This window comes from Pezoporus flaviventris, unplaced genomic scaffold (genome assembly GCF_033815535.1).
Source record: "Pezoporus flaviventris isolate CSIRO_AGI_PZ_B2104156 unplaced genomic scaffold, CSIRO_AGI_Pfla_v1 ptg000079l, whole genome shotgun sequence".
In the NCBI taxonomy this organism is placed as follows: Eukaryota; Metazoa; Chordata; class Aves; order Psittaciformes; family Psittacidae; genus Pezoporus; species Pezoporus flaviventris.
In genome coordinates, this window is record NW_026892627.1 from 3,628,210 (window position 1) to 3,655,374 (window position 27,165).

General features: G+C 39.9%; 1 protein-coding gene across 11 annotated transcripts in view; it reads right to left on the bottom strand.

Moving 5' to 3' along the window:
- Positions 1–26,675, bottom strand: part of ADCYAP1R1 (ADCYAP receptor type I) — a 139,685-nt gene extending 113,010 nt beyond the window's left edge. For 10 of the 11 annotated variants that reach the window (XM_061474387.1, XM_061474394.1, XM_061474392.1 and 7 more), the window contains exon 1: positions 26,008–26,353. The gene's annotated coding sequence lies outside the window, so the exon portion shown is untranslated. Of the gene's footprint in view, positions 1–26,007; positions 26,354–26,594 lie in introns of those variants that run through there. The other variant, XM_061474381.1, reaches the window with a different exon arrangement.
- Positions 26,676–27,165: the final 490 nt, after the last annotated feature.

Here is a 27,165-nt window from a genome sequence, read left to right on the forward strand (position 1 = left end):
AGACATTTATTCACTTTTCTCCCTTTGTGTGCTTAACTGCAAAAGTCCCTAGTGTCCTTGTTTCCACTCACTATGTCTGCTGTCAATGACAAAACAGGATTTAAAGGGTAATTACATCAGGAGGTCTAAAAGGTGGATTTTCAGAAAGGATTTACTGATACAAGGTACAAGTTAGCCCTTTTTGGCTATACATGAATGTGTTGAGGGCCTCAAGCAGAAATGCCATCTTTGTTGAAAGAGCTGGCAACCAGCAATCTTGATTTGATCATGGGATTGTTCATAAGGAAGTGTGCAGTCTGTAGCCATTGTGCTAACACATGAATTGTTTTCGGGGGGGGGGGGGGGGTGTTGGTTATGTGCTACAAAATCTACATTAATGCCAGAAGCAATCAAGTAGTCTCTTCTAATATCCAATGCTTTCACTGTTCAGGAAAATTGTTGCTTTTGACTTTGTGAAACAATTTTTTTAAAAGGACCTAACACAACGCTAGCAGTAATTTTGCATGGAAATAGTTGAAAAAAATATATTCAATTTGCTGCCTGGCTTAGGCATTATGGTGTTAAAGAATAAACAAGTCTATCAGCAATACTTAATCCATTTCCTATATGGAGGAATATTTTTTTGATTACTACTTTTCCTTTATAGGGTGCAGAAAACCCCTATGAATATTGCTAGAACTCCTTTTTTTAAAAATGAAGTTAAAGGTGTGATTACAAAATCAGGAGATGATAAATTGCAGATGCTGTGGCTTCCATATGAAAATGAGAATCCAGCTGTTCAAATATTTCTACATGAAGTGGGATTATCAATTACATTGATTTCCACAAGGACTTGTGTAGGAAAGAAATCAGAGCAATGTGGTTTTGCAAGAAAAATAACTAATAAGGGGCATTCACAGAACTGGGAATTGGCAAGGATGATCTCTGGAGATTATCTAGTCCAACTGTTCTGCTCAAACCCATTTCCAAAGAGGTTATGAATATCTCCAAATGTTGAGAATCCATAACTTCCTGCAAGCTGCTCTAGTACTTGACCATTCTAATGATAAAAAAGCATTTTCTTATTTTAAAATTTAATTTCATACATATCTATGTGTGCTTGTTGCTTCTTGTCCTCTTGCTGGTCACCACTGAGAACTTGGCTCCATCTCCTTTACACCCTCCCATCATACATTTCTACACATTGAATCTCCTCTTCTCTAGTCTAAACAGCCCTAGCTCTCTTAGCCTCTCCTTGTAAGTCTTTAATGATCTTTGTGGCTCTTCGCAGGGCCCACTGCAGTGTGTTCATGTGTCTCTTGTACTCAGCAGTCCAGTACTGGACCCAGCACTCCAGATGTGTCTCACCAGGGTTGTGAGAGAGGAAGTATCACTTCCCTTGACTTGCTGCCAATGCTTTTCTTCATGCAGCTGACGATGCTTTTGGACTTCTTTGCCACAAGGGCACATTGCTGGCCAAGGATCCACTTCGTGTCCACCTTAGGTCCTTCTCTGCAAAATTGCTTTCCAGCCAGGTGATCCCCAGCCTGTCCTTGTTCATAGGATTATTTCTCTCAGGTGCAGGACTTCACATTTCTCTTTCTTTAACTTGATGAGGTTCCTCTATGCCTATTTCTCCAGTCTGTCCAGTTCCTCTAAATACAGCATAACCACCATCTGGTCAATTAACCATTTCTCCCAGATTTGTATAACTTCCAAACATTCTGAAGTTTCACTTTGTCCTATCACCCTATCATTAAATAAAACATTAAACAGCGTTGGTTACATCCAAATGTTGGACCTTTATAGTTCAGCTCAGTCTACCTAGGCTCCCCTTACAGTCAATGAAGAAGAAAGAAGTATCCTCAGGGAGCAATTTCTATACCCTAATGCTCGAGTCCTCATTTTGGACAAAGTGAGTTACTGCTTGAGGTTTGGTTTGGTTTGTTTTGTTTTTTCTGCATACTCAGACTGAAGAGGGCAGACAAAATTCCATCTCCAAAGTTTAACACTCTGAAGCACTAAATGTAAGCAAAACACAGAACTGACTTCCATTTATGTCACAGCCTTTTCTTACTTTCAGGGCTAACTTTATTCCTTTTATTAACACAGCCTAATAACTTCTGTGTATGTTTTACTTCAGCTGTCCCCGATTACAGTTTTGGTGGAGTGTTTTTATTCTTTTCCCCTGAGTGGTTTCAATTAAATTGAAATTCCCTGAAGATGTAAGAGTATTATAATTTGTCCTTACAAAGTACACTCCTAATCATTTCTGCGTAACCTGACAGCTCTTCTATTTCCTAGTCCTCTAGCTTTATAGAATTTTTCTAATATTAAAAAAAAAAACAAACTCTCAAAACTGTTCTAGAACAGATTTTAATGCGTTGCTCAGTCAATCCAAGAAAGAGATCTTAATTTACACCTTCTAAAGATCTGATTCATTTCTTGATCATGTGCAAATTTTGCATACTGTTCACTTTCAGACTTTACATAAGGTTAGGCTAGCATAGTTCATTGTAGCACTCACTATTATTTTTTTAGACAGAATCATATTCTCCTGCTGCTTTTTTTTTGGTTATTTTTTTGTTTAGGGGTCAGACACACAGTAAAATTTTTAAAGCATACAAACTTATTTTGTCACAGCTGATATGCAGTAAGTATATATGTACCTCTTGATTCACATCAAATTCAAGGAAGTATAATTAGTTTTGGTTTAGTTTTGCTGGTAAGCCAAGTTTCATTGCGTTGCACTCGCCACAGGCAAGGAACACACATAAGAAGTTACCATAGGCCAAAATATGTGTTAACACGTATTAAGTTAAGGTTATTCCTCTTCCAATCTCAGTAGATGCCCGTTTTCCTTCCAGTAGAATCTTTCTTCAGTAAGGACATTATCAAAAAAATTTTGAAAATTCAAATCCACTATATCCCATCCATTCATATGTGTGATCATAAAGTACAGCCTTTGTTGAGCTTTGAAAGTTTATGCCTTTCTGGAACACAGTGCATAAAACTAAGAAACACTTGATTTTTTTAAACCAAATTCTAGTTAAAATTCTTAGCTTTTATAAGGAATAAAAATGTTCATGATACAACAATTCCTCTCCTTCATATTATGCTGCTTCACCCATACAGGTATGATAAACCATTGAAGGTTACTGACATCTAAAGGATTGTTCTGGGTATCTCAGTTTTTTTTGAAATTATAATGACTATGGAAGTCTGTTTGACAGAACTGTTGCTTCAGGCTCTCTGAAAATTCAGATAGACACGAGTGGATTATTCATCTACAGGTCAAGATTTTCTAGCTTAATTTTTGCAACTATAGCAGCTACAGACTTATGAAACCAGCAGCTATGAAATATAATTCATAACTCCCTGTGCACAGGATTGCTATTCTTGGCAGATTTCCCATCTAACATCACCCATAAAATTCATCCATCAGTTCTTGCCTTGATTGGCATTATTTTGCCTATTGTATTACCTATGAGATTTATTGTGCCCTGATATTTTTAACATTCCCAGAGACCTGGTGAAATGGCATGACTTCTTTAAAGACCATGGATACTCAGTTGCAGGGAAGTATTTATAAACTGCCATTCATTTAAGAAGCATCAGTAGGCAAAGTAAAAAATTATGCGAGAAGTATTCATCTTCACAGGCAGGTCAATTACTGTTTTAAAGCACCTGTGATGTATGTGGCACTTCATAGCTAATATGCAAGTAATATGGGATCATAATGGTAACTATGTGCTGCTCCATTCCATCAGAGTTTTAAGTGCTACTTGGCAAGGTCCTTCAAAATCATTACTCCTCAACCAGTAAAATGCGTTCTCTATCTGGCATATCACATTTTTGCAAGATCTAATTGATTAATTTACTTTCCTTAACTAGTGGTCTTCATTTCCTGCCCTAGCTTTCCTGCACTAGCCATAAGTGTATCTATTGTTTATTATTACATAGGAGCTTGTAAGGTCTCTGTTACCTATGTATCAAGATTGCCATCAGTCCCTGCTTTGAACCCATCTGGCTGGATATATATCGGCTCAACCCCATCACTGCTGAGCAGACATCCAACACAGCCAAAGGAAAGAGTAAGAGCAGAAAAATGAGGCTTTGGACCAGAGTCCTTTATTCCCATTGCATATGAATATCATCCTAAGTGTAGTACTTGTACCGTACCTTCAAACCAATTTCTTAATTCAAGATAATATATATAGGAGCAGGATGCCACTCTTAGCAGCCTTAATTAGCTCTGTTAATGTGCTGAACTGATTATCTTGAGATAAAGCTGTCATTATTAAGTTACCATTGCTCCCCAGACCCAAATAATCTCTGTGCAAGGTGCTGCACACTCTCAGCTGCGAGAAAATACCAGGGGTATCTTTAACAAGACATTCCACTATTTAGTGCAGGCAGATTCCAGAGTTGTGGCATTGTAGATGGTGATAGACACATGGGCAAGTCTCTGAACTCCAGCAACAGCGCATCAACTTCCTATTGTTTCTGGAAAACAATTCTACCCTTCCTATCTTAAAGCAGAACCAAAGCAATAAAATAAGCACTGAAATTGAGTTATATGTTGTTTTGGAAGGTGGTAAAAAGAATGAGCAACTACCTGATGTCAAAGGAATAAATATTTTGATGGTGTGCAGAAAACAGTCTAACTCCATCATTGACAGAAGGAAGCTTAGAAGTGTAAAAAACCAAGGTGTTCAGAAAGGATGACCAAATTATCTTTCTTCGCCTTATATGTACAAAGCCTTGTCATTTTCTAATGCAAACGGCAGAGCCATTCTGAGTACAACAGCTTGCATTTCAATGAGCATTTTGACTTGGTAATCTATGGTGATGTCCCAGATGAATATCCATTGGGCTCCTCTATATTTCTAAACAATAACATAAAAAGCTTTCATGGGCCAAAGCTCATCCCACCTTGATGATGAACAGATATAATGTTTCTTGTTTCTTCACTGGGTAGAGAAAATTTTTACCCTACTATTTTGATTTCTCAAATGCGTATCATCCAGTTCTTGGATGTCTCCCAGAACAGACTTGGGATTAAAACCCTGTCTCTCCTTAGGGAGATCACCACACCTATTTTTTTTTTTTTTTGGTGGGTTTTGTTTGTTTGGTTGGTTTGGTTTTGCTTTGTTTTTGTGAACAGTTTTATTCCTACCCTGAAAGACAAGGTTAAGTCTTTGCAAAAGCACTAGCAAGTTGCATAATAACTTTTTTTCCACCCACATTTCCTATTGTCCTCCCTTTCTACTGCACCTCAAACAGCCTAAGTTTTCCCAGCTGTATCCCATCTTGTGGTTAATGAACTCATTACTTTTGGACAGTATTAAGACCCTCCACAGCACGTGTTCTTGCAACACCAAGCATGGAATTCATGTCATGTAAATGTAGCTGTCTAAAAGTGAAATGTCCATATTAAAGATAGCTTCCCTCAACTCCCTCCACAGTGAACAAAAGACGAGCAATTCACCCTAGTGTCACATGGATTTGCCTTATTTTAGGACAAATATTACTTATCTTTGCAAACAGAGATCTAATAAAGCAGAAAACTTGATTAGCTCAGAAGAGTCTGTGCTGAGTAGGGACAGCCCTGAGAATAGCAGAAATATAAGCAAAGGAGGAAGAAAAGCAATTAAAATTAAAGTCACTATTGGAATAAGAAGATGTTAAACTGGGAATTAGAATAAAGCTTTCCACCATCAGTAAAAAGAAGTCCTGGAAGTGCCTTCCAGAGAGAGAAGGATAATCAAAAAAGGTGTGAATTTTGAGAGGACCCTATATAATGTATTTTGCAAAATAATTTCTCTGACACATGGATTATTGCAGTACTAATAGACATAGGCACCCAATCACATGGCCTCTGACTCATAGCTGGCTCCTACCCAGCCACCATAAAGCACAGAATACGCTCATGTCTCTGGAAGAGAACTGCAAAGAGAAAATTGCAACATGTTCTTGGTCTTGCCTTCTCCTGGTAATTGAGAGACACTGAAGGCTTTTCTTGGTAGTGGGTGATGAGAGTGACAGTGGCTTAGACACATGGACAGACAGAAGGATTTCAGGCCTCAGCAGAAAAGCTCCTACTTATTCAAAAGGCAGCCCAAGTCTCCTTCCTTTGGTCTGACATAGAAAGGAGTAGAGAAAATGCTCAGAGCACAAGTAAATTATGTATTATTACCTCAAAGCATCAGATTGTGTCCTATTTCTCTGTATTTTCTATCACAAAGGAGGAAAGGAGGGAGCAAAGGAAAGAAGAGAGATTTGACACACATTAAAAATTTCAGCCCAAACAGCAGAAGTTTGCCAAAGCTACACTGAGCTTAGTAGCATCTCACATCAGGCTGCAAATTAAGGTCAAATAATGTGGAGTGTTGCTCCAATCTCCTACCTTTGGTTTTCTGACATTAGTGCAAATCTAAATTCTGTTCAGGTCTTCATTTGCACCAACCCTGAGTTTAATCATAGAATCATAGAACCAACTAGGCTGGAAAAGACCTTTAGAGTTCATCAATCCAATTGTTACACCAGGACTGCCAAGTCCACCACTAAACTATGTCACTAAGGGCTACATGGTTTTTGAACACTTCCAGGGACAGTGATTCCATCACTTCCCAGAGAAACCAGTTCCAATGCCTGATAACCCTTTCAGAGTATGTAATTTAAGCTCAGCAGAAATGACACCAAACAAACAGTGGCTTGAGAAGCTGATGGATCAGTCATGCAAAGCAAAGATTATTTAGGTAGCTGCTTGGGAAAAAAGAAAAAAAAAAAAAGGAAAAAACAAACAAACAAACAAACAAAAATCCCACAAAAAAAAAAACACAAAAAAAAACCCAAACCACCAAAAATCCCCAAACAACTAACTAAAATCTGTGGCCTTTAAGCGCTGGTATGGATCTATCATCATGATGATCATCATGTGTTTTTCAAGCACTTTAGGGATGAAACTTTGACACTTTGTAAACACATTAGATGAAAGGATTTTGGCCAAAGATCTCACAGTTTCAACATAGAATATAATACAGCAGTTCTCCAGTATTTTCCTATTTCCTTGTATGATCTGTGGAGAGGATTTCTTCTAAGCTCTTAAAATAACTACAGTAACATTGCTGTAGGCAAGCACAGCTTCACAGGTTGGTTTCTCACAGATACACCTGCCCAGCCTAGTCAGTGTTTGACAAAAAACATTTTAAACAGAGAAGTAACCTAAGAAAGAGAAAGCTTTATTGATCTCCAGCACTCAGAGATCCACTTCAGCAGCCTGCAAAGGATACAATTTATTAAGACGAGAAATAAAGATGTCCCAAAGCCCTCATTTCTGCATCCTGCATTATTAATGAACCTCGTGCCTGCAGATGGCAGAGAGCTATGCGCAAGTAGCCTTCTTCGGCTTTCTTCTCGTCAGTAAGGCAGAGAATTAAAGGTGGACCAGGACAACCAAGTAAAGGAGAGACCTCCAGTGGTATGTTGTAAGAGTCAGCTAGCAAAATATAAGCCAAAGTTTAACGGTTCATCTGTGCATCAGCTAATAGCCTGATAACCTCTGAGACATCCTTGATTTTAAACATGAAAGCAATTGTAAGAACTACATAGTGGCAGCACAGTATAACTCTGAGTTACATTTACATTTATTTTCTGGCTCAGCCCATTCTAGTGAACCTGCCTCTCAAGGTCTTTTGTTGCTGTCCCCTGGGAGCGTATTCTGCAGCAAAGACAAGGATGTCATTTGAGGCACCAGGCAAAAAAAAAAGTTATCCTCCCCATGCAGCAGAAAAGATGAGTTCACATTTTATGGTATTTCTTTTACCATATCCTGGAGTTCACTTCTGTCCCTAGAGTTTGTTGGCAGCTGGAGTAAATGAAGCATGGGATGAGTCTGTATGTTGCTCTGAAATGTGTAACTCACTGGGGAGACCAGGATAGGGACACATAAAGAAAGCAAGAGAATGATCCTCATTCAGCAAGTAAAATGAAATGTCTGCTAACCTGAAGTCAGCACAGTGTGAGGCTGTTTTGGATAAGCAGAATAAGTTCTGTAATGGTGTCTGGATAGGATGGTACACAGTCACTGTGCAACGAGGACTCTCCAGGACACAGCTTGGCTGCCATTAGACATGCCCAAAGAACTGGATATTTTACTGAGGACTGCTTTATTCAGAAAGAGCCATGAAATGAAAACGCTGTGTGAGGCAGACAATAATTATTCCAATATTTTGCACATTTTGGGTGTGTTCATGTCTCTAACTGAGATGAAACCAAAATTTTGTGTCATGAATTTAGATGTCCTTTGTTTGTTTAATTTCATCCAGCACTGCTTGGATCTAAATGATCACAAAATCTTCTTTGATGGGCAATAATCACAGGTTTTACAGAAATAATTCTGGCTTATGTTCTGCAAAGGAGTGCTGGTATTCTGTATTATCTTCAAGCCAGTAATGAAAATAATAATAATTTTAAAACAAATTAATGCAGAATTACATTAAAACAATTCTGCTAAAAAATAAAAACAAACCACCAACCAACCAACCAACCAAACCCAAACAAAACACACACACACAAAGAAACCCCAAAAAAATTAGACCATTAGGAAGTACAAGTCATAAATATGTAAGTGAATAAACCCTAAGTACAGTAATAGGTTATTTAGTGTCAGTCATTCAGATCCAATCCAACAGGCCATCATCCTCCTTGTCTTGTAAACCAGATCAGCATCTCTCTAAAATGGAAATTAATGTGGGGTTTGTTTAATCTGCCTTTTTAATCTGTTTTCCAAAGCAAACCTAACACCCCAGTTTGTTCAGACATGTAAAGACATCCTGAAGGAAATCTTACTCTTTTAGGATTATTTTACCTAGAAGAAAATATTCACTGTTGTTGAAGACAAAAGGCATATTTGCACTAGGGTTACCATTCTTATTTTGCATATCAATGAAGCTATAAAGCAAATGAAAGGCCCATATGTTGTGAAGACAAAAGTAGCAACTACTGCTATGAGTGACTTGAGTAAGAAATCATAGAATCACAGAATGGTTTAGGTTGGAAGGGACCTTAAAGATCATCTAGTACCAATCCCCCTGCCACAGGCAGGTCTTCCACTAGACCATGTTTCTAAAAGCCCTATCCAACCTGGCCTTGAACATTTCCAGGGATGGGGCAGCCCCAGCTTCTCTGGAATACTTGTTCCATTGCCCTGCTAACCTCACAGGGAAGAACTTCTTCCTAATATCTAATCTAAATCTACCCTCTTTTTAGAGGGTAGTTTAAAGCCACTACCCCTTTTCCCATTACTAACGAGGACAAGGGGTCATGGCTTTAACACTAATGAGTACTTCATACCTAGACAGCTTTAGTATTACAGATACACATAAGATTAATTTAGCTCTGACTACCAGCTGTATTTCCTCTGATTACAAATATAGTGAATTACACACTTTTTTTTGGTATTCTTTCACAGTGTTCTCCTTTTTAACTATTTTCCAGCAAGTTAACAAAACTTGTTTACGTTAGCTGAAAGGTGGTTGAGATTTCTTCATGAAAACAATAATTCTTTCCTACTGCTGACCCTCTATAGAAATGAGATGCCTACCACCATTGTGTATAAATCCCATAGCAGTGCTTCAAACAGCTGCCAATTCTTGACATCTGCATTAGGCTGTGGACATCCCTCTCCAGCTGTAGCCATGCTGAAAAGAACATTATTCCTAGGCAGCTTAGAGACACTAATCCGTGCTGCGCTGCCTACAAACTGCCCACTGAGCTGACTGTACGAGCATTGCCTAACCCAATTTACACCAAATAAATTGAGTTAGCTTAAATAATAAGGCTTTACTAACCAAGGTCAATGTGACACAATTGTGTTAAGGAGTGCTCATGCAATCAGCTCAGCTGGCAGATGCAAGAGATAGTGACAAGATGGTGGAGTTGGCTGGAGGTGGTGGTGTCTTCAGACAGCTATAGAACTTCACAGCACTTACATAGACTTCAGACTACAGAACTCGTAAACCCAAGATCTTCATATAACATAACTCTTTTTCTTCCTCCCTTTTTCTTGTATGTACTATTCCTAATTCTCGATACTTATAATTTTAACTATCAACTGGCAGATTCATCACTCTCGACAGAGAAGGCAGGAATGTTTTTTAGTAATGAATATATTCTAATTTTGTGATGAAGAATGTTTTTCAGTAAGAAAATATGCAGCAAATTCTCCTGCTATTTCATTTGCCATTTAATCAATGTATTCTTACCATGCACATTAAATGGTGCATTGTCAATTTAATTTGTTACATTCTTATTGTAGTTCTTTTTTTCATCTTCCTTACTTCTTCCTTCCTCAATACATAACCAACATATCATTTTGCATCCGATGTGGGATTTCTCTGGTTTAACCTAGCAAGTCTTTTAATTCCTGATTTGGTATTCTGCTTTAATACATTCACCCACAAAAAAGCCCAGAAGGCTGGAGCTAAGAAAAATCACTTTCATTTTCTTAGATACTATTGAGTGGTTAAATGTAAAATACACATGCAGTGCACAGTTTGTAATCTCAGATTTCATCATCCGTGCGTTTCAGAGCTGAGTCAAACCTGATCAGGTTTTTGATGAAAGGATAAAGATTCAAGTCTAGGCTGGAGGCACTTAACAGTGGTGAGTTACTGAAAAAAAGTACTTGCATAAGAGCAAGGAAGAGTTCACTAGAGACTGAAATTTGACTGAAAAGCACTGGTTTGATATGTGGATATCACCACAAGTAGTCCAAAGCAGGACTTTGAGTTCAATTAACCCTGCTGCTTAGTTATCGGGGATTTCCATTTAAATTAATGCTTCAAATCAAAGTGTAAAAATGGGAAATGGGAAAACCATATTTCCATTTGCCATTTACATTTTCAGTTTTAGTTTTTTGTTTTTTGGTTTTTTTTTTACCTAAAAGAAAAGTTGGTAATAACTGATTTGGGACACAGAGTTTGGCAATTCTTTTTGATACCTGGGGAAGGTATTTCACGAAGATTTTAAGTGGACATGTACATTAGTTACCATTTTAAAAATAATTTTTAGACCATACTATAAGATGCATTCTGATTTACCTTATAAGAATCTGTAATTTAATCATGATTTGCTGCGTTAGAATTCAACAGAAATTAAAACCACATTTGGAAATGAACACGCACACAAGGTTTTAAGCCCCACTGCGCTAAGGATGGAAAAATAAAGTTTCTCATGACATTTAATTTTATTTATAATTATGTGATGTCCTGAAAAAAGGACATCACAGCATATCATCATATGTGGTGTTATTGAACTGACTGTACTGCTCCTGGTCACCAGGGCTTGAGTTCCCTCATGTTAATTAGCAGTTAAATTATAAACAGAGTTATTTCAAACTCCTTCTACTGTTAAAAGAAAGAGACATCTCCAACACAAAAACCATATTTTGACTTCAGTCACTTTTTGTAGATGCCTAGCTTTTGTTTGCTTGAACAGGAAGCTTACACTGACCACTCCGAGTTCAGACATGGTAATAGAGTTTGCTCTTTAGTACTATCTTTATGGTTTCACTTTGTAGAACTTCCTTCTGTCACAGCTCATAAGTCCTTTCACTTTTTTCCTTGTCACACCTCCATTTTACTAGAATCTTATGACCTCTGAAAGTTCTCCCAGCTTCTAAACTTTTTGTTCCAGTTTCAGTCAGGCATGTTTTCTTGGAAATCAAAGATAAATTCCTCTGCTTGCGCTTGGGGTCTTTAATTGTCAGAAGGCAGAGTGAGTGCTCATCTGACAAGGTTTCTTCAGCAAATATTAAAACAAAAATTTGGTTCACTGCTACACCAGTTCCATTCTGCAGCTCATTTATTTTTCTCCCCAAATCAGGTTCCAAAATGTGCTTTCAGAAACTACTGTGCATAATGGCAAATATGTAGGTTGGTAGCTTAAAGTCAATATTTTTTCTTAAAAACAGTTTTATGTTGTTTTTTCTATTTGGCTTTCTTATTCTCTCTCCTGCTATAAGCCTACTTTCATGATTTGGTGAGTACCTTTTAATTGGAGTTGAGTAGGCTTTAAGGTGTGTCTACCATATATGGCAGACACCACTCACATTACAGAGATAACCTCCCAACTTGCTACCATTTAGCAGACACATTAAGAATCCTGCAAGATCTGTTTCTTCAGCTCTCACACTGTCTGCAGATCTAAAAGTGCCAACAGTATTAAGACAGATCCCTATTATAAAAAAGAATTCCTATGTGCCAGTTTGAGCTACAAAAGAGAAAAGGCAACTGAAAAAAACACTCTTTCTTTGCAGAGAAGTGACAGTTGTACTGTAAAAGACTAAAAACAGACATGAAGAAAATACTCTAAAATTGTTCTTGTTTTTATTGTCACTAAGGAAACAACTTCCTAGGAATCTGCAAGTTGAGTGTACAAAGTGCTTGATGTGCAGCCAACTCTCTCTTCCAGCATGCTTCCCAACTCTCTGGAGAATCAGGTCTGCCCACCAAGGGAGATTTCTCCTGCTCTGTCTCAGCTGAGTCCTTACTTCATGTGGAGATTGACCTTTGAAGCTCCAGAAAAGCCATAGTCCAGACTTGTCACAACATGAGATATCAAAGCATAGAGTCATGACTAAGCCAAGGGATTTTGCCTTAAGATACTCCTCTCTGCAGTCCAACAACACTGCCAGGAGACAAGAAAAGCACAGGAGCTAGAGAATGTGGGAGGCACAAGGGAGAATTTGCCTGGTCTCTTGTGATGTTTTCAGCCATACATCACCTCCCCTCTATGAATACAGCTCCCAGGAAATAATTTAGGTGCTTGTTTTTACTTTTTTTAATTGAGTCCAACAGGGTACGCATAGCTTCTTTAATCCCTTCAGCCTTTCAAATAGAGTGGCCATCTGCAAATGGCCTATTGGGAATTATGTATAAAGTTTTATAATCTCTGAAGTGTTCCCAGGAATTGTAAAGAAGAATTTTAGTTGACCTGTCTGTAAAACTATTCCAAATACCATGGAAATAATTTAACATTAATTTAATAATAATTTAACAACAGTTTAGTGAGCAAATTTCAGACATCCAGCATGTTCTTTAGTGGTCTTTAATTTTTCAGCATCAGCACAGCCAATGTATTCCACAGTTGTAGAGTTCCTTTTATCCCGAAGAAAGTGATAAACAACATATTCTGAAATACATTCAAACAAAAGCATGCATGCAGATAACTCTTCACCAGTTCTCCTTCAGACTAAGAAGCAAATAGTGGCTAAATTCATTGAAAAGAGACATGGCTTATAACAGACAGAAACAGAATTATTTGTTTTAATTAGCAGGGACTTAGCAGAGACTTACAAATAATGGGTCATATAGAATATGTGGAAAGATGTCACTAATATAAAATAATTTCAGTGTTTGAGCTTTGAAAATCCTTTCTTGTTGCCACTAACAGGGGCCCACTTCACATTCTACTTCCTAAGGTTCCTTGGCAGTGTCAAGGAGGGCTTATGTTCTGTTATGTTTATCCAAGAACCAGAACATTTCCCTATAGGCAAGTTTACTTCTGATGTGTCCCTAGCTCCTTGTAGTCCCTAGTCTTCTGTTTCCCTTCTCTTATGTAAAACCAAGATCTGGCTCTCTGTAACTCTCCTTTTTGCTGCCTCTAGACCAAAAATGCTTAAAAGGTCTAAAAGCAAAGCTGGTCTTGCCAAGTAAACAGCTGGACCACAGTGAATCCATCTGTCAATGGCAACAATTCAATAACCACTGAGCAATCCTCTACCAAGGTAAAAATCTATCTAGCCAGCCAGCAAGGAGCCTTTGCTTTATGTTAAATTCATCACCCACCTCTGTATCAGAAGTGTTTTGTAAGTTACTTGTCAATAAGAAGGGGCTCAAAGAAGCAAACTGAGCAGCCAACAAGTACCAGTGGTGGTTTCATAGTGGAGGCGAGAGAAAATTGGATTTTAATATTGCAACTACATTGGGACTGGGACCTTTCCTTGGCCTTGAGGTCAAGCAACATGTCATCACTTTTATTCATTCCGCTAAGCTGCTTTACTACAAATTAGTAGTTGCCTATGAGAACAGCCTCTGGGCCATGATTTCCCTGAGCATTGTTTGTAACTGTGGTGTTTGCCTTTATTTGTTAAATATCTTATTTATTAAATGTTGCATAGAAAGTAACTCATTTGGAAATCAGACTCTCCTAGGTTACTGCAGATTCTTCCTGTTTTCCTGCCATTACAGCAGTGTTTTATCTGTTTTCCTAACAATTTCCAGTCTACTTGGTATTCATGCCAGGAATGAGTCAAGCAAATGCACCATTGCTGAACAAATCTTACTGAAAGCAGTTTCTTCCACATCAAGGGAGGTTTATTTTACCTTTAAAAGGAAACAAAAATTTCTGTCATTGTGTATCATAAAAATAAAAAGGGACATTGCAAAACCTGTGATCGATAAACATTTGATGGTAAGCCTGTGCTTCTCTGAGCACAAAAGAGCTCTGAGGCTGTGAGTTTTCCAGAGATCATTCCTTACTAAGTACCAATTTAGGATTATTGCGGTGACATTTTCAAGATCTTCTTTGGGAAAAGAAGAAATATTTACTTTTAAATTATTTAAATCTATGAAGGATTTATTTCTTTTTTTAAATCAGGTGTATAATCATATAAAATACTCTGTAAAGCCAGGCATGAAAATATAGAGATGCCATTCATGGATCTCACCTTACTGTTGGCTGAAGTCATGGCTTTGGTAAGAAGAGCCTGAATCCCAGTTGAACAAAGAGTGCACATAGCAAAAAGGGCACTGAACTAGCATGACACATAGGGAAGCAGAAAGTACTTTGCGGAATGTGCATTTGTTTACTCTTTTGTTCATTTGATTATTAAATCAAACATTATTAATAAATATTATTATTATAAATAAATATTAATAAATACTAGAGATTCAGAGCAGCCCTGAGGAGAAGGACTTCGGGGTGCTGGTCAATGAGAAAATAAACATGAGCTGGCAGTGTGTGCTCACAGCCCAGAAAGCCAACTGTATCGTGAGCTGCATCAAAAGGAGTCTGACCAGCAGGTCAAAGGAGGTGATCCTGCCCCTCTAGTCTTGTGAGACCTCACTTGGAGTACTGTGTGAAGTTCTGGTGTTCTCAACATAAAAAGGACATGGAACTGTTGGAACAAGTCCACAGGAGGGCCACAGGGACCTCCCGTATGAAGACAGGCTGAGAAAGTTGGGGCTGTTCAGCCTGGAGAAGAGAAGGCTGCATGGAGACCTCATAGCAGCCTTCCAGTATCTGAAGGGGGCTGACAAGGATGCTGGAGATGGACTCTTCACTAGGGACTGTAGTGATAGGACAAGGGGTAACGGGTTAAACAGGGGAAGTTTAGATAGGACATAAAGAAAAAGTTCTTTACAGTAAGGGTGGTGAGGAACTGGAATGGGTTGCCCAGGGAAGTTGTGAATGCTCCATCCCTGATGGCGTTCAAGGCCAGGTTGGACAGAGCCTTGGGTGGCATGGTTTGGTGGGAGTTGTCCCTGCCCATGGCAAGGGGGTTGGAACTAGATGATCTTAAGGTCCTTCCCAACCCAAACTGTTCTATGATTCTATGAAATAGGGTGGCAAATCAGTATGGTTCATTTCACTGAGTATGGAGGATTTTCTATATCTATTTAGAGACTAGGTCTTTGTTGAAGGCTAAGGTCAGTTTCAGACGATGTCACTACTACCAGTTTCGTTTAGAGCCTGTTAGGGTTTGTGTTTTTTTTTTCTCCATGTCCCCTTACATCAGTCATTTTCTTTAGTCTTCTTGATCTTAGAGGAGAAAAATTGCCATGAAGGTTAATATAGTATTTAGAAGTGCTGAAAGTCAAGGCAGGAGAACGACAGGACAACATTCTAATCTTAGTTGCTCCACCAGCCAAGGAAGCCAAATCTCAAGATGCATTTTGAGGAAAGATGGAGATTATTATACGTTCAGGGCAGTCACATATGAAACAGCAAGAGAGGCTCAATCATCTTCAAGTCTGTCTTCTTCATCTTTGTCTTTCCTGATACAAATGCACATTGTTTTCTGTAGTACAGGTTATGATCTCTGATCTGATCTTTTACCTGTTGCAGGCTAAATGTAAATACTGAGGAGCTAAACGTGGTGATTTTTTGGTCACACAGAAGTTGTAACACACTAGGGTGATGCATTTTGGAAAAGGCAAGGACACGGCAGGAACGAGAAAAATTTTGCAGGTTGGAACAAGCCCATGAATCACAAGCTGTAATGTTTTGGGTTAAAACTCTTAAAGGTGATTTATAAAATGCAAGTTTGAACATGCTTCTAATGAGTGATATGGATGAGCCTGGACATGCAGTCAGACACACCTGCATATTCTTTTCAATTTGGCCAGTTCAGATGAAATGGGCAGATCTCATTTAACTTTTTTAGATCACCTTGAGTGGTTTTCTCTGCACTCACTGCCAGTATTCCCACACAGCTAATGGAGGTAAAAAGGATGTCCACATTAATTATTTTAGAAACTTGCTTTGGGATCAAAAGAATTGAGACCTGGACTCCACTGCCTATAAAGGCAGCATATAATAAACAGCCATTGAGTCCCACTCAGAAATCTGCGAACACAAAAATGTCGTATGTATATTATTTTCTGAAATTGTACAATTTCTCATGATTGATTATACATGATATGATTGGTTATACTTGTATACAATTGTCTGAAAATTCACACAACCTATGATTTAGATGAAAGGATTTTTAGATTTTGACATTTCAGTATATGGCATGCAGCACAGAATAGTCTGTCAATTCATTAAGCAGAATATCATGCGAGAACTTCTCCAGCCAGTGAAGAAATTAATGGCACGTTAATGTTCAGGTGAACTTCTTTTTCACCTTTTAAGAAAACAGCTATGTATTACAAATTATCTGATCTGTGTGATTGAACTATCACATTGTTGGTTTCATACACATATTTCTAATGGCAATTCACACACTAAACTTTTTTGTGGCTGCGAATGGATTTGACAGTAGGTCACAACCATTGTACTGCATAATGCAGTAGTGGTATACATGAAAATGCTGCAAAATACATAGCCTACTTATTGAGGTTTGTCACCTAAGCTCTTTGGGAATAGAGTGGCTAAATTATGCCCTTGCTGTTCCAATTCAGTAGGGACAATGGGAAGGAAAGCAACAGGTCAATTTAATGAGCTATCAGAATAAAAATAAAAAAAATAAAAAAAAGAAATCAAGTCAACTGAGTAAAAAGAGAGGCTTTTAGTTTGGAGAATCCTTTATTGCTTCCACTATGAATATGTAAGGCTTATTTTGTCAGGTCAAGATGCTACAGATAAAATGGTTCTTGAAAAGTTTATTTAAACTTCTTTCAAGGAGAGTTAATTTAGCGGTTTTTCAAACTGATGCCCACAAAGCTCCGTGGAAGAGCCTGAAGAAGTTGTGTCTATCAGAATAATACTAAAGCCTGATGCATCAAAGAGTTTAGTTTTAAGTAGGTTGTGTTTTGCTTTAATCACCATAAACCACCATAAACCTCCATGTTTTCTGGATATGGAGAATGTGCCAGAAGAAATAAAACTAAGAAAAGAAATACAGACCTTCACCAAATTAGGTGTGCAGCTGGCATACTTTATTCCAAACAGGAGAGTGTGGAGAAACTGAGACTATCAGGTAGTAAAGTCAACGGCACTAGGAACTGTGGTGCCTTCACTTCCCACAAGGAACTTGGACAGAAAGGTCTTTTCACGTTAAAGATGCAAAAGCTTGAGGGAACCTACATCTCAAGGAAGCTGGGAAAATAAGTCACAAGGAAAAATTCCAGACTCAAGCTGGTGAAGCACAAACATTCAAAGAACCTAGAAGTAAGAGGGAGAGAAAGATGGGTAACAAAAGTGGTGTGTCTTGGACACCTATAAGTGTCAGGATAAAGTGAAAACATTCACTCAGGCTGTCATAACAAAAGTAAAGCAAGATTGCAGGCATGACCCCAGCACATCTACCATAGATTCACCTTTTCCTCTGATCAGAACAGTGACGATGAATGGATGATGGAGAATGGCTAAGGTAAAAGGACAGAGCGAGCATTGAGCAGGGTGTTGTACAAGGCGACATACTAAAAGATGGCTGAGAATACTTCAGCCGTAAATTATGTATGCAGAAAAACACTTTCTGAATTATTCAATCACAAGTTGACCAGGAGCTGCATGTGGTAGTTGTATCTGCAGAAAGGCAAATGCAGTCTCAAAGTTTTCTCAGGGAAAATAACTCCAGGAATGATTTAGAGCTAAGTAGATACACCTGCAAGGTAGTAATTCTTTTATGGCCCAGTGCCTTAACTGTGATATCCCAAAACAGCAATACCAAAGGGAATTTTCAAGCCCTGCATGACAATATATGAAAATCAACTGAGCTCTTTGTGTATGTGGTAATAGCACTGAGGCCAAGATTTGATCGGTCACATTTTAAACCATCAGGACGGATCAGAAACCCAGGACAGGATTCAGACTGCAGATTAAACCATCTCAGTGGCATTTATTGAAGATTTTTCAGGCTAAAGAGTTACAGAGCTCACTCTGTAGTAGATACTTAAGTTATCTACATTGACTGGGTGCTGGCCTGGGGCCAGAATCAGAAGCCTAAACACTGCTATTTTATGTCACCAATACCCCAGGATATTTTACCTGCCTTCATACAGAGGGTAGAAGACATGGTGTATATCAGCATCATACCTACAGACCCCTTGTGGATGTTAGATACCCCAGGGATCTCAAATGGCACTTCACACCTGTGTTTAGGTGACTGAACTATGTCCTAAATCTCCTTTGACTGTAACAGGAACTTATGTTCTTAGATACAGCTAAAAAACAGGTAGACATTTCAAAACTCACACCTGTCTTTAGGTGTCTAATCTGCAAGCTGAATCCTGTTTCTGGTCAGTGCAATGGAAACTGCCGTAGCAGAAGAGACCTGCAAGTCTTCCATAGAGAAGAAATAGAATGAGCTGAATATCAAAGGTGAAAATCTGTCAGGGGTACACTTGCTAAGGTAACCAAAAAGGCTGTGATATTCACATCTTCTCCTCTTCCGTATAACGTTCAGACTTTGGTAGCCTCTGAAGGTCTTTTCCATGATCATCATTATCACATCCAGCTGTGGTACAAAGAGCAAGTCACAGAACAAAAAAATAGAGAATACAGAGCAGTGTCTAGAGATTTGAATGCTGTAGAGAAACAGCTTCAACATGGCTAATAATGGCTTTTCATGCTGCTCTCTCCTCTGCAATCACCAAGTACTATTCTCTAATGAAGGTCGTTACAGCTGTTCACCCACTGTACGTAATCATATTGGCTAACTAACCCATTCACTAGCACAAAAACACCATCCAGGCTGTCAAACTTCATGCAACTGGAATGAATGAGTGTGGATTGTGGCTCCAGTGACAGCTGTGACACATTCACAGCCTTAGTCATGAAGAGCTTAAGCATCTGTGGTATTTCAGATGCTCTCTCATCTCCTCTGCATCTTAAGTTAGAGTACAAAACTTCTGGAAGGAATCCAAAGATCCAGCTCTCTAAAACACAGGAAATGAGTAACTTTACTAACTTTAACTTGGGCCTTTATATAATGCACTTGTGCTGGCTTCTTTATGTAATTTGTTTCTAGGCCAGCTCTAAGAGAGGAAGTTCTGTTGTGTGTCCAACATCTTAGGTATTTACTATTTGAACTTCAGTAAATATTTTTAAAGGCCATAGTTAAGGAGGAAGGTGTTTGTTAAACCCATTTATCAACTGTCTGAGGGATTTTGTTACCTTAAAACAGACAGTGAATGTGATATAAGAAAACACTGAGGTATTGATTTTATGGCAAAAAGCTGGCTTTTAGGTCACCTAATTCTAAGCATGTCAAGTGCTCCAAGCTGGTCAAAATGTATTTCACAAGGTGCCAGCCCTAAGCTAATGAGGTCTGGTGCAGCTCACAGTGTAGCTATTCACAAATAGGATACATTTGATGAGGCTTGGAGCATTGCACAGCTTCTGGCTGGCTCAGAGAACACACAGAACAAGCTTGCATCTGCCTGCAGAAAATCATGTAGCTGTCCTAGATGTGTCCCTGTGTTGACATATCCCCACCTGTTCACAAAATTACATACAAGCTTCAGCTGGCAAATCCCTCTTAGTAACTGAGCATGCTCTGAAGACAGAAAGTGTCGATACACTGAGAAAGCCTCTGAGAGTTAAAATAATCAATGAACAATTTAAAAAAGAGATGAATAGGTGGGACACATGGCATGAATTCTCCCTGCATGGGCCAGCCTGAGTCTGCCACTGGTGTAATAAAGGGAAGATGTGGGGGCCACCACAGCAGGCATGTTTTTACAGAAAACCTAGTATCTATCAAAATCTCCTATTGGTATGAACTAGCAAAAAATTCACCAGTCTTCCCCCGAGGCAAAGATGGGAGCAACTTCCTATCTCTGAGATACCACAGAAGGATTCATCTCAATGATTCTGGATGTGTATCTCTGAGCCAGCTGCTGCGAGAACCTCCATAGGCTAAAACATCTGACTCACTTCAGGATGAGAGGAACCACAGTGCCTACTTACAATATAGTGAATTGGGGTGATGAGCTTGGATGTGATCATGTAGTTTTCAGATACTTAAGTGACAGTAGATCACCCAGGTTGCAAAATACTTCTCCTGAGTAAGAAAGCCTTCTTCCACATGAAATGAAAGATAATTTTGCCAGGGGACCCTTTGGGGCCAAATTTTCACCTGGAGAATGAGAAAATGTATACCTCCTCAGAGATGGACCTAATGAAATATCTACTCCCTGCAAAAGAAAAACTTGATTCTATCATATTTTCTTTCAAGAAAAGTTGGATGAGGATTTGAGCAACCTGGTCTACGGAAAGGTGTCCCTTCCTATAGCACAGTGGTTGGAACTAGATTATCTTCAAGGTCTCTTCCAACCCAAACTGTTCTATGATTCTATGATTTCATGATACGAAAAATGCATTTTTCCTTAAGAATCCCCACCCAACCAGATAGGACAATATACTGTCCCTTGCAGGAAAAGAAAGTAGCACAACTTGCCTAACATTCTGTGGAGCTAAAGAACAAAAATTTAAAATATTAGGCTATTAACCCACCATGCAGATTAAAAGGGTCTTCCCTGCCCTAACCCTCAGCTCCATTTAGCAGGCCCAACAAATCATAGATAGCAGACTATAATTATCCTTCCATTTGCAGCTCCTGAGCAATTATGACCCAGTCATTTCTAATGGAGTGCAAAAGCCACTGTGACTGGGGATTTTCTGAAATTCCCCAACATTCGATGGGCAAACCTGCAAATATATGTGGCTGTGCTGGGTTCCCAGTAGGTGGCGCAGTGCTGTGTTTTGGATTTAGTATGAATAACGTTGATACACCGATGTTTTACTTGTTGCCCAGTAGTACATCAAGGACTTTTCAGTCTCTCATGCTCTGCCAGCGAGGAGGGGCACAAGAAACTGGGAGGAAGCAAAGACAGGACACCTGACCCAAACTAGCCAAAGGGGTATTCCATACTACGGCACATCATGCCCAGTATATAAACTAGGGGAAGCTGGCTGGGAGCCACCAATCCCTGCTCATGGGCAGGCTGGGTATCAGTCATTGGATGGGGAGCAGTTGCATTGTGCATCACTTGTCTGTCCTGGGTTTTATTCCTCTCCCACTTTTATTGTCTCCCTTATTATTATTGTTACTGTTCTTATTGTTGTTATTGTTATTATTATCATTATTTCCATTATCAAGCTGTTCTCATCTTGAGCCGTGTTTTTCACCTTTTTCTTATTCTCCTCACCATCCCACCGGCGCGGGGAGGTGAGGAGTGAGTGAGCCGCTACACAATACTTAGCTGCTGGCTGGTGTTAAACCAGTGGCAGAAGTTTAATGTATGTTCCATAAGGAGCTCTTAGAATTTGATATTCCAAAGATGTTATAAAGGAAATTATTATTGCTATCACCATAACTATTAAGAAGATGAATTAGGCCATGTAAATATTTGTACCCTTTTCTGTCAGTGTTAGAGCGCATAATGAGTTACACTAACAAAACCTACAGTTATTGAGTTAATTTGTTGTTTGGGGGATTGTTTGGCATGTTTTTAAGAGTGGTATTAAGTAAAAGTTTTCACACCTTTTAAAACTCTTTTTGTCAATTAAATAAATCAGAGCCATTTCAGAACACAGTCCTGCATTAAGCCATCCAAGAGTAAAATTTGACACCTGAATGGGCAGGAATGAGACTGCCAAGATGTCTCTAGGGCAGATAAACTCTGATGTCAAATGCAAATCAGCTCATTTCATGCGGTAATTATCTCAGAAGAATTTGGATTCAACAGCAGCATAAAATCAGAGCAGCAAACGAAAGTCCCTGTAACTGCCTCTGTATATTTCTGCAGGAACCTTTCCAAGGGAATATTCCTCAGCACAAAACCATGTTAGCTTTAAATGCTGTGTGATAATGTGTCTACCTTTCCTTCAGGAGATGGAATGATTTAGCACCTCCTAAGAAGTTCTACCCTGAAATTATTAATCTGGCTACTCTAGAGGTCATCCAATCAGCTTGCATGGGGATACAATCAATGAACTGCAGTGAATTACATAAACAAGACTTGAACAATCTGGTTTGTTTTATGAGTTCCTAGATTGTCTTGTGGAGATAAAAGTTCAAGCCTAAGAAGACAGATCAATAAATTGAGAGAGCAAAAGGTGGATAGAGCATAAAACACAAGAAAAGCAATGGGGTGAGGACTGGATATTCTGCTATGAGGCATTCTGAATAGAAGCACGTTTTTCTTCCCATATATTTGTGCCCACTCAATTACAATCCAGACAGTGTTTTAACAGCCACCACAGACACATGAATTCTATCTAGTATTAGTTAGTATTGTGAAAAACTACCAAATACCTTTCAGTATGCAAAGCATTTATTCCTTGAGAATAGAACAAGTTCAGCACTAAGGAAACTGGAAAAGAATCTCATCAAGGGATGCTGCTGTGTATATTGGGTAGAAGGAGTACTCTGAAAGCGTGGTGTTACAGCTATACCTGATGATATATTATCAGCAAAGATGACTTAAAAGTTGTGGATAGGAAAAAAGTGGGAGTTCCTCACTGGTGTGTTTAAATCCTTTTCAGTAGAGCTGTTCCACCTCTCCACTGTTGTGGAAATGTCACTCCAACATCCTGTTGATGGCGGTGTGTACTGATTCCCACCCCCAGTGTCTTCACAGGTGATAAGGGATGGCTGGATGTGAAAGAAGACAGAATGGAAACAAAGGAGCATGAGCCAACACAAAAATACACTTTGCTGACTTAAAGGTTGAGGCTGCACTCTCTAGGCCAAGCAGTGGGGTAAAATAAAATTCAGTATCTCCACTGACTTGTATATCCTGATACCATTTTACCTCCTCTGAGAACTGTGGCAAGTAAATAACTCCTCTATTAAATCAGGACTAAATGTAAAGACACCCAGGCTTTTCCACCAGATACGAGCTACGCTACAGCATGCATCTGTCCTGAGTTTACTTTTTCTCAGTGCTTCTTAACTCAAATACTCTGGTTTCATTAAAAGATAATCTGAGCTAATTTAGGAATTAGAATGTTTGTACTAAGTGTGCTCAGAAGGAAGGAAAGGAAAACAAAATCTGCTAGATTCAAATGAATCATCTTGGGGACATGGGTCTCAACTTATCTAAGGCATAGGCACATATGGAACTCAACCCCAGAAAAAAATATCTCCAAGATGCTGGCTCAGTCAGCCAAATGAAGAGAGATGTGATGAACAAAGGTCTGAACGTGATAAACAGTGCAGCCCACAATCTCAGAAATCTCTGATTTTCTCTCCCTGGTAGCTTCCCACAACAAAGCTTCTGCCTTCGTGTTTATGAGCTTCACATACACACTAACAACAACAGATCTAAAGAGCTACATGCGGTTGTGGCACCACCATGCAAGCAGCAGACATCTTAAATCTACAGGGAGGAAAGAGCCCTCCTGTTTTCCTCCAGGGATCACAATGAATGATGGAAAGCGAAAGCCAAGGAGTGATCACAATGCTAGCTCCCTGCTTGAAGATAAATATATTTATCACACATAAAATCCCCCATGACCTTGTATCTGCTCAGTACCAGTGGTTACCCTTCCAGTCACTGCACACGCACACCTTTGACTGGAGAAAACAAAACAACAGAAACCTTCCACTCACAATGTCCGAGATAGGCTGCCGGTACAATAACATATTAGCTATCCTAAATGGTCCAGCAACCACTGCCCTCAGCACATAAAAATGGTGCGAGGGGTGGGGGAGGGAGGGGGAATAGAAGACTATAACCCAGAACTGTAATCAAGACACAAAGAGAGACATCAACTTTAATCCAACTCCCATTATTACACTGAACAGCATTTCTTAATTATTCATCAAATTGGAGCAGTGTTGCCTTACCCATCCTACAGGACAACTTCTTTTAAGACAGCTCCAACGTGGTTTGCATTAGCCAAGTACAGACGTCTGTATAATGCGTTCTTTCTCTGTAGCTACATGCACATCACTTTAGGGACTTTGCCTTCGTGCTGTCATTGACAGTAACCTTAAGTAATCACACATTCCCTTTGATTAGCCTGTGCTAGCCATGGAAACGTTTCCCCACTGTACCTGACCAGCGCTGCATAGACTGAATAGAGAAATGAGATGGCTGTGTACCCAAAAAACATCAAATGAAAATCCATTTGTTGTTGACACCAACAGATTAAAAAAAAAAAACAAAAACAAAAACCACCCAACCAAAAAACCACTTAAGTTACCTTGCATATTGCTGTATCAATCCAGCACTTGCACTGTAATTAGCATACATAAAATGGATAGTAATCCATAATATCCTAGGAAAAAATCAGGTCACTTTGCTGACTTATTCACTTCGGTTTATATTTTTAATTATTATCATAATTACCTCCAGTATTACTCCAATATATTCCTCAAGCTAAAGGCCACAATCTGTTTACCAGCAGATTAGACGCAGAGGAAAGATGCTGACTTCCAGGGAGTTCTTCCAAACCTGCTTCTATGTAAGTGGGACCCACAAACACCGGTATGCCACTAAACAAATCTCTCTCTTTTTCATGCATTTTCCAGTCCTGAATGGCATGTTGCATTATCTTTCTCTTCCTGTCTGTAAACTCTTCAGATTCCAATACATACCTGAACTGTTCATGTTAAATTCACAACACAGCGGTAAAGAGTCTGTCCTGTATGCTATTCCTCCGACTTAAGATGTGCTTTGCATAAAGATGGTATTATTAGAACCAGCTGTTCAAATACTGATAAGGAGAAGTGCGCAGAGGCATGCAAGCAGGGGTCAAAGTCACATTAACAGCAATTTTTACTACTACCCCACAGTAAAAAATAGAGAAGTACTGGTGCACTGCTTGAAGGGTGAATCAGAGTTTCTGCGGCAGGTGAGGATGCAGAACTGCAAAGGGAGCCCTAAGCTAAAACATGCCAACAGCAGCACCGGGTCTGTTAGCAATCAGGTTTTATTTACCAGCCATATTGTGTTAAAAACAGACGTGATTCCCATACCGAGCACGTTAACCCGTCACCACTTGCAAAGGGAGATTTATTTGTTTGGAAAGAATCAGATCTATCTCGCGGACGCCTCCTCCGACCCTACAGTTCTAGCTAAGGGCAGAGAGCTTGCATGCAATTCCCCCTAAAAGAAGTATTCCCAGGACCCGAGGAAGATGAGGGGAGCGCCGGTAAATCCATGCCACTCGAAGACAAGCCGGCGGTTCCTCTCCGGTAAAGCCTGCTGCGGGAGCGGCGCTTGGCTTTGGCGGCTCCTGGGCAGAGCCCGGCGGCTGCTGCCCTGCGGCCCCTGCCCGGGGGCAGCCGGCGCAGAGCCGCGCTGGTGGAGGTCGGAGGAGAGCCCGGCGGAAAGCACTCACCATTGCAGCAGGGATCCGTCCCGGCGCTGGCGATGCTTCATCCCCGCCGTGCCCGGCGGGGCGGGAGCCGGCGGCGGGGGGACACGGGCCAGTTCCCCGGCGGAACCGTCCAGCCCCTGCCCGCGGTGGAAGTGAGCGGCCGCAGCCGGGCTCCCCCCGCCTAGCTCGCACCAGGCGGAGGAGGGGTCGGCGCCTCCGAAGGGAATCCAGATTCCTCCTCCCTCTCTTGCTGGTCATGTCCAGGCTGCCTCTGCTCAGGGGATGGGCCAGGTCCTGGCCGTGAAGGAATTTGCCATGGCTAAATAATAATTAAAAATAATAAAAATAAAAAGCAAGGAAACAATCAAACAAATAAAAATAACCAAGGAGAAAAAATAAAAGGAAGGGAGGCAGGAGATTTGCAAACTTTTTTTCCTCCTTTTTTTTTCTTTTTTTTTTTTTTTTTTAAAGGGGATTATTGTTTGTGCTAGGGAAGCAGGGATGGGGTGTGGGAGGAGAAGGGTGTGCAGGCTGGACCAGATGCTCTGCCTGCGAGTCAAGGCTATGGTGTGCTCTCTCCTGTATTGCTGTGTGTGTGATTCTCATACCCAGACAATGCTCTGCAAAGCGAGCTGGTCCTGCGGAGAAATGCAAACACCTCCTCCCCCAAGTGCCTGAGGAAAGGGAAGGGGGTACACAACCAATAGCTTTTCCTTGGATAGTCTCATTAATATGGAGGACAAAAGGAAACCAATGAGGAGAAGCGGGAGGAGGGGTTTATTTAAATTAAGTCTCTTAAATCAATTTTTTTCCCCTTTTTATTTCCTCCTCCTACCTCCCCCAAATCCTCCTGCTCCCTGTTACCTAAGCACCGTTTTTGCTGTCCCAGAGATTTATTTATATTTTTTTAATTAATGTGACAGTGTCCGCAAAACACAGTGAGTGACAGGAGGGAGGATGGCATCGCTGCTGAGTGAAGGGAGGCAATTTGTCCCTGAGCTGCAGAAAAGTTGATTGCAAAGAAAAGCAATAAAGTATCTGGAGTGTTGTCAGGGCCAGGAACTGAGGGGAAGCAGAGTGGGAATTTCTAGAAGCACCATTTTGCAGATGTTATTTGCAGATGGGAAGGCAGCCCGTGTCCAGGATGAACCCTCTGTGCTTGTGCAGAGGATCTCCTCA